At 51.9% G+C, this 8,258-nt stretch overlaps 1 protein-coding gene across 2 annotated transcripts in view; it reads right to left on the bottom strand.

Moving 5' to 3' along the window:
* The window catches only part of CAB39 (calcium binding protein 39), an 83,182-nt gene extending 82,114 nt beyond the window's left edge, over positions 1-1,068 (bottom strand). The window contains exon 1 of one of the 2 annotated variants that reach the window (XM_025463396.3): positions 937-1,068. The gene's annotated coding sequence lies outside the window, so the exon portion shown is untranslated. Of the gene's footprint in view, positions 1-109; positions 276-936 lie in introns of those variants that run through there. The other variant, XM_035718131.2, reaches the window with a different exon arrangement.
* Positions 1,069-8,258: the final 7,190 nt, after the last annotated feature.

Here is an 8,258-nt window from a genome sequence, read left to right as displayed (position 1 = left end):
TCGCTCCCCGACTGGCCACAGGCAACTGAACTAATTACCCACTATTTCTAGACCATGCCTTTTTTTTTTTTTTTTTTGTGATCTTTGGGTTTGCTGCCCCTCCACATACCGCCGGGTCCCCACCCGTCCTCTTCCAAACCCCATGGGGCCTTCAACGCCCGGCTTGGCACCGCCTCGCCCAGGAAGCCTTCCAGATTTCTGCCAGGCGGAAGGAAGTGATCGATCGATCGGGTCCGGTCCGGTCATTCCCTGGGTGCCTTTCTAGCACTTTGTAGCTCTTTCACAGGACTTATCGCCTCGTCGCTGGTACCGAGGTTATTTGTGTGCTGGGCTTATCTCCCCCACGGCAGAGCCTAAGCTGCTCGGGGCGGGGGCGGGGGGGGGGGGTTACCTTTGAATCCCTCCGGCGCGGACCTGCTGCGGCGCCCGCCCGCCGCGCTCGGCTTTTGGCTCAACTGAAGCCGGGAAGGCTCCGGCCGCACGACTCCCAGCCAGAAGTCAGGGAGGCGCCCCCGCCCCCGCCCCCGCCCCGAAAGGAGGATCACAAAAGATGCTGCCCGCGTCCCCGTGTCACACAGGAAGCGGAGCGGGGCTCAGGGGCGAGGGGCCGCGGCCGGGGACTGGGCCGGGGCCGCAGCGGGAGTGACAGCTGGCCCGGCCCGCGCCTCCCCGCCCACCCGCCTGCGCCGCCGCCGCCCCCGCCCGCCAGCCCCGCCAGCCCCCCGCCGAGGGGAGGCCCGGGAGCCCCGGGCCGCAGGCCGCTGCGCGCCGCGCCGGCGAGGGCGAGCGAGGAGGGAGGGAGGGAGAGAGGGCGGGCCGCCGCCTCCGCCGCCGCCCGAGAAAATGGAGGCAGCCCCGGGCCCGGTGACGGGCCGGCGCCGCGGGCAGGGCAGGGCCGGGCCGGGCAGGGCAGGGCCGGGCCGGGGGGTCACTCACGGGGCTGGGCCGGGCGGCTCCCTCTCCGCCTCCGCGTCGTCGCCGTCCCCGTCCTCGGCCGCCGCCGCCTCGGGCTGCTCGCTCGGTCCCCGCGGCGCGGCTCGGGCGCTCGGCCCCTCCGTTGTCTTCCGCCCGCTCCTGCTCCCGGCGACGGGCTCCCGCGGCGGCGGCGGCGGCGGCGGCGGCGGCGGCTGCGCGGGCGGACGGCGGCCCAGGGGCTCCCGCGGCGGCCGCCGCTCTGCTGCGCTCGCTCGCTCGCTCGGGCTGCGGCTGCGGCTGCTGCTGCGGGGCCCCGCGCCGCCTTCGCCTTCGCCTTCGCCGGCTCCCGCAGGCTCGGTGGCTCCCAGGCCGCGCCGCTCCCCGCTCCCCGCTCCCCGCTCCGCGCTCCCGGCCCGAGCCCGGCTTTGACGTACGCACTGCGCAGCCGCCGGAGGCGCGACGTCGGGCGGTGCCGCAACGCCCCCTTCCGCCTCGGGCGCCCCCCAGCGGCCGGGCGGACTCGGGACAGCGGGGTCCCCGCCCGCGGCCGGAGCCGGAGGGGCCGCGCCAGGAAAGCCGCGGCGGAGGGAGGCCCGCGGTGCTACCACCTGCCGCTCACGTGCTGGTGCTCCGCGCGCTTCCGGGAGGAACCCGGGGTCCGCCTTCTGCCGCCGCTTCCTCAGCTGTTAGCAAAGCTTTTTTTTTTTTTTTTTTTCCTAAAAAAGCAAGGGCCGATTTTGTGTAGATGGATTCTTTCATGCTGGGGAGGGACAGATCAATTCATTTAGCATCCTCTGAGAGCGCGCGCAGAAAGTGATGGAATGATCCAGATGAATAGGATTTAAACTCCAGCCCCACTCTGTGGATTATTTCCTGTCCCAATGCCTGGGTTCCTTTACACACACACACACACACACACGCACACACACACACACACACACACACTACCATAGGCTTATGAGAATGAAAGAGCTAATGCATTGCAAAGCTCTGACAGCAGAGTCTTCTACTTAGAAATGCCAGGCATGTACGGTTTTTGTTTCATTTTGTGGCTTTGTTCTTAACTTGTGATTGAATGGATCGTTTTTGAGCATCCACTGTGTGCCAGCCCGTGTGTCCTAGGTGGTGGGGAAGTGAACAAAACAGGCCCTGCTCCTGCAACAAACCAATCAACAAATAAACCACTGTATGCAAGTGGCATCGGATGGTTTCCAGGGCTGTGGAGACACACAACACAGGCCAAGGAGGGGGGAGAAGGGAAGATACTGTTACTTACTGCGCTCCTGCAGGGAGCAGCTACAAGAAGAAAGAGCTCTGTGTATGGAAAGGCAGAGGGAACAGCAAGGAGGAAGGCACTGAGATGGGACACCAGGGAGCCCAACAAGGCACTTGCACGGAAGGAGGGGAGGAGAGAAAGAGGCCAAATGGAACAAACTGAGGACTTTGGTTCTCACTCTGCATGAGATGGGAAGCTATTTGGAGGGTTTTGAGCAGAGAAAGGGCTTGGGCTAAACTTTCAAAGGCTGTAATGCCCAGCCTGAAGGACCTGATGGTTTCAGCCAAGAGACTCCTTAGAAGGCTTTTGAAATAGTCCAGTCAAGAAGGATACCTGGGTAGGTCAGTGGTTGAGCATCTGCCTTCAGCTCAGGGCGTGGTCCCGGAGTCCTGGGATCAAGTCCTGCATTGGGCTCCCTGCAGGGAGCCTGCTTCTCTCTCTATGTCTCTGCCTCTCTCTCTCTGTCTCTCATGAATAAATGAATAAAATCTAAAAAAAAATAATAATAATAATCCAGTCAAGAGAAGACAGGCTCAGTCCTGGGTGGTAGCAGTGGAAGAGTAAAGAAATGGTCAGGTTCTAGACACATTTAAAAGGTAGAGCTGACAGGTTTCTGCTGGTTTCTTAAGTTTTTGGTTTTTGTTTTCTCAGGCAACTGGAAGATACAGTTGGTAAAATGAAGATGATTTAAACAGAAGTAGACAGGAAGGGAGGAACCCAGTAATACATCTGGGGGCATATTAAGTTTGAACCCAAGTAGGAAGCCAGATACAGAAGTCTTGGGGTTTAGGGGAGAGGTCCAAACTGGAGATAGAATTTTGGGAGTCTTCAGAATAGGTAAAATCTCAGGACTCAATGAGATCATAAGGGAGTGAGTGTTAATGAGATGCAAGGCCAGGTATGAGCCTGAGACCCCATGATAATGAGAAGTCAGTCATGGAGATAACAAAGAACCAGCAAAGGATGCTGAAGAAATGATCCAGGGTGGCAGGGAGACTTAGGAAAGCATCATGTGCTGGTAGACTAGGGATGGAGGAGGGATTCATGCCACCAAACGCAGCTAATAGTTCAAATAAGGTTGGTGTTGGTGATTAGACATTGGTATCAGCACCACAGAGGTAGCTAGTGGCCTTGGTAAGCGCCATTGAAGCAGAGGCCAGTGGAAAAGCCTAATTGGAGTGGTCTCTAGAAAGAATGAGACCCAGAAAGAATTGGGGCTCTAGAAAGTGACCATGACAACATTTTCATGAAGTTTCACTCTAAAGGGGAGTAGAGAATTAGGGTGATAGTTGGAGGGGAACGGAGGGTCAAAGCAAAGATTTTTGTTTTGTTTTGTTTCATTTTGTTTTGTTTCTAGAATAGAAGTCTGTCTGTGTGCTGATGGGAAAGATTTAGTGGTGAGGAAAAATTCAATAGTGCAGGTATGTGGAGGGGGGTGGGGCGGCATTTTTTGGAGAGCTGTCCTTGAGCGAGCAAGTAGAGAAGGTCTGGCCTTGGATACCTCTGAGCAAGTATACCAGCAAGTATACCTTGGATACCAGTGAGCAAGGCAGGTGCTCACTGACAGCAACAGAGGGCGGGCACAGTGTGGGCATAGAAGCAGGAACCGGATGGACGAGGTGCCTGAATGTGTGGACTTGTCCTTCTTTTTTTTTTTTTTTTTAAGATTTTATTTATTTATTCATGAGAGACACAGAGCGAAGCAGAGACATGGCAGAGGGAGAAGCAGGCTCCCTGCGGGGAGCCTGATGTAGGACTCGATCCCGGGACCCTGGGATCCTGCCCTGAGCCAAAGGCAGACGCTCAGCCACTGAATCACCCAGGAGTCCCTGGACTTGTCCCTCTGAGAGCTTCTTTTTTATCAGGGAAACAAGAAGCAAGGTCATCAGCTTGGGGTGTGGAGAGGGAGGAGGTGTTAAAAACTTGAAGGAAGAGAAGAAGGTGGAAAGAAAGATCCATCAGCGGGGCTCTCCTGTGTTTTCACTGGCCACATTTTGCTGGGGAGGAGTGGGAAGTAGTGAAGGTGGGGAGTAGGCTTCCACCAGGGTTATTTTTGTGAGATAACTCTGTGGAAAGAGAAAGGGAAAGGAAGGAGAGGTATGTATACGCAAGAAAGTAATAATGATAATGACCAGCTGTTGAATCCAAGCCAGATAAGAAGGGAGTGAGCAAATCGGGGTGGTGGTGGTGGAAGCAATGGTGGAGGACAGACTGTACAAGTGGTGGAATCAATTGAATGAAGGGCAGAAGGAATCAGCACAGGAAGGGGAGGGAGCTGGAAAGAGGGGCTGCTGGTGGGAGAACCAGGTTGCACGCCCTGAGATTCTGTGAGGAACAGTTTTCAGTAAATGCAAGGCCTGGAGCAGCTTCTCAAACTGGAAGGACCCCCCGTGCATTCCCTGGGAGATCTTGTTGAAATGCAGATACTGATGCCCTTGGCCTAGGGTGGGGGCAGTGATCCCACATTTCAAGCAAGTTGGGGGTGGGAGGAGGAGGATGCTGATTAATCTTACTCTGGTTAATAGCCTTATAATCAAAACTTCAGTAAAGGCAACACTCGGGCATACAAAGAAAACCAGACGAATCTTCTTAGTGAATATATATGAAAAATGGAAAGAAAAAAAAAAAAAAAAAAAAAAAAAAAAAACGAAGGCAGCCCGGGTGGCTCAGCGGTTTAGTGACACCTTCGGTCCGGGATGTGATCCTGGAGACTCGGGATCAAGTCCCGCGTTGGGAGCCTGCTTCTCCCTCTGCCTGTGTCTCTGCCTCTCTCTCTCTCTCTCTCTCTGTCTCTCATGAATGAATAAATAAAATCTTTAAAAAAAAAAAAAAGAAAGAAAAAGAAAAATGGTAGCATGTTAAAAGTAAAGCCCCCCACCCCCAACCTAGGACAACTTAGGCCAAGCATTTTTAGAAGCCATTAGAAAAACCATAGCTGTCTAAGGGCTGTCTCTGCTCAGAGAGAAATAAGCCGACAAAAGGTCCAGAGCAAGCCCTGGATTTGGGGAGTGGCTGGTTCTTGGAGCTGTCTCTTTGCTTTTCTCTGGTCACGGTGGAAGGGAGGTGCCCGGCAGTCTCAAGTGTATGAACTGCAAGTTTTATCTAATTTTGAAACTTTGTTCAGTAAGGACTTTACCCCACAGTGATGTGTGTGTGTGTGTGTGTGTGTGTGTGTGTGTGTGTTAAGCCAAGAGTTTTTTTTAAACTGTGGTCCCAGAGGGAGAGGGAGACTTTTAGCGTGTTCACATTCTACAAAAACAACTCAGGACCCAATTTCCCACAGAATACAAGAATGCATGGGGGTGGATAATCCCATATGTAGGGGTTTGATTCCTTTGTTTTAAGGGTCAGATCAGGATTCCAGATTAATCTCTTAACTGGGATAAAGCCACTGCAGCAGCAAGACAGGAGAAATTTCTGGAGCCAGGGTTTGTAACAAATTCTGAAGCCCAAGGGGAAGGAGTCATGTCACTTGACTGCTTGAATTTATGCCAGGAGACACCTTCTCAGTCCTTCCACAGGGCCTTCTGGAAAGCCCTTTCTATTAATATATTTCTTTGTAGATACAACCTCTTTCTGGGAAATCCCTCTACCCCTTCATCTTGAAACCCCCGTCACAAAGCCCTCCGCCCCCACCATACTTCTTCTGTAGCATCCACAGATCTCAGGATCATAGATGGGTTCTCATGTTCCAGGAAAACCAATCAGTGATGGTCCTGGGTAGATGTCTTGTCGCTTTCATTTCCTTTCCTCTCCTCCGTTGAAGTTGGGCCATCAGATGAAGTCACCTCCCTACCTTCATCACACCATCTGTGAAAGGACTCTGAAGTCTAACTCACAGCTTCCTCCCCAACCCACCCAGTGCCTAACTTCTGGGCAATGTAAGGGCCACTCATCCACTATGCTGGATCCTTGTTCTCTTATATTGTCCTCCCTGGTGACCTTCACTTCTCTTCCACTTCAACAACCACTTGGTTGGCCCTACCCTGGTCTCTGCAGTGGCTGGATTCTACCTCTGAAGCTTGAACTCTGTAACTCTCCTGCATAACTGCTGCTCCTCCCATCTACCCACCCTCTCCACACCCTCATACCCACTAAACCTGCTTTAAATGTCATCGAAACCTTATTTATTTCACAAATACTTTTTGAAAGCACATAATTCCTGAGCATAAGCAATGAGATGTTGAACAATACATGGTCCCTGCTCTCAATGAGCTTGTAGTCCAGGAGAGACACACAAATAAACAGGTAATTACAGAAGGCTGAGACATGGAGCATGAATAAGATTTAGGCAGTTGAAGATGGGGATAAATGTTCAGGAAAGCCATGCAAATACCAAGAGAGCAGGAGAGCATGGTGAATTTGAGGAAGTACATAGGAATAGCTCAGGATATAAAGCTTAGAGTTTTAGAAGAGACATCTTCTTATTGCTATTTTTTCCTCAACTTTATTGAGAAATTATTGACATATAACACATGTAGGTTTAAGGTGTACAATGTGATGATTAGATTCATGTGCATATTGCAAAATGATTACCACAGTACAGTTAATTAATACATCTCTTACCTCACCTAATGATTTGTGTGTGTGTGTGTGTGTGTGTGTGTGTGTGTATGTGGTGATAACATTTAAGACCTAGGCTCTTAAAGACTTGCAAGTATAGGGATCCCTGGGTGGTGCAGCGGTTTGGCGCCTGCCTTTGGCCCAGGGCGCAATCCTGGAGACCCGGGATCGAATCCCACGTCGGGCTCCCAGTGCATGGAGCCTGCTTCTCCCTCTGCCTGTGTCTCTGCCTCTCTCTTTCTGTGACTATCATAAATAATAAATAAAAACTTTAAAAAAAACTTGCAAGTATATAATACAGTATTGTTAATTACAGTCACCATGCTGCACATTAGATCCCCAGATCTTATTTGTCTTAAACCTGGGAGTTTGTATCCTTTGACCAATATCTGCCCATTTCCCCCATCCAAAGCCCTTGGCAACCATCATTCTACTCTCTATTCCTATGGGTTCGTCTTTTTTAGATTCTGTCTGTAAGTGAGAACATACAGTATTTGCCTTTCTCTATTTAACTTAGCAGAGCGCCCTTAAGGTCCACCCATGTTGTTGCAAATGACAGGATTTGAGGAGGGGAGCTGACACCAGATAAGGTTGGAAAGAAAAGCAAAAGAGTGATACCATCCATGCTCAGTAGGCTGGGTTTCAACAGGAAGGCGGTGGGGGTAAGTTGGGAGGAGTGGGCATTGAGACTCTAAGCCATGGAATGATGAGCTCAGATGTGTATTTTAGATTCAGAAACAGCACTCTGACCCTCTGTGTGTTGTGGATGGGAAGAAGGCCAGGGTGGAGGTAGTGGAATTATAGGAGGCTGTTCCCATCCTGGCAAGGGAAAATGGGACCTTAGCTAGGATGGTGGCAGCGGCCCTGGAGAAGAACGAATCAGTTAGGAAAAAAGTTCTTAGAAGGTGGTACTTGGTGACTTGATGGATATAGATGGGGAGATCACAGAATGAAAAGCAGGCTTTTGACATGAGCACCTGGCTAGGCAGTAGGGCTAGTTGCTTAGAGGGACACCATCTAGGAGCACTCAGAGGACAGGAAGAAATCTACAAGGCACATTTCAAGAAAGAAGCTAGGTGACAGACAGCCCAGTGCTACAGTAGGATCAGATAATATAGGACTGGAAGATACTGGTTGGATGTGGCAACAGGAGGCCCTGGTGGTGACCTTGGAGAGAGCTGTGCGAGTGGAGAGATGGGTGAAGAGGCCTGCAGATGGCAGTGGGTTTAGGGTGTGAATGGGAGGTTAAGGAATGGAAGTAATAAGCATAAGTAGCACTTTGAAGGCAGGAAGGTGGAGAGGAAGGCCAGGTCAAGAAAGGGCCTGAGGGGAGCAGAGATGACCGTGTTTAAAAGCTGGTGAGAAGGATCTGCTAAAGAAGAAGCTAAAGGTGCAGGAAGGAGAAGGTATCACAGGGGGTCCTTACATTGGGAAGAGGCTTTATGGGAGCACAGAAGGAGGCCTCCCTCTTTGTGATAAAGAAGAAGAGAGAGGTCCAGGGAAA

This window comes from Canis lupus, chromosome 25 (assembly GCF_003254725.2).
Source record: "Canis lupus dingo isolate Sandy chromosome 25, ASM325472v2, whole genome shotgun sequence".
In the NCBI taxonomy this organism is placed as follows: Eukaryota; Metazoa; Chordata; class Mammalia; order Carnivora; family Canidae; genus Canis; species Canis lupus.
This window is presented reverse-complemented; position numbering and strand designations above follow the sequence as displayed.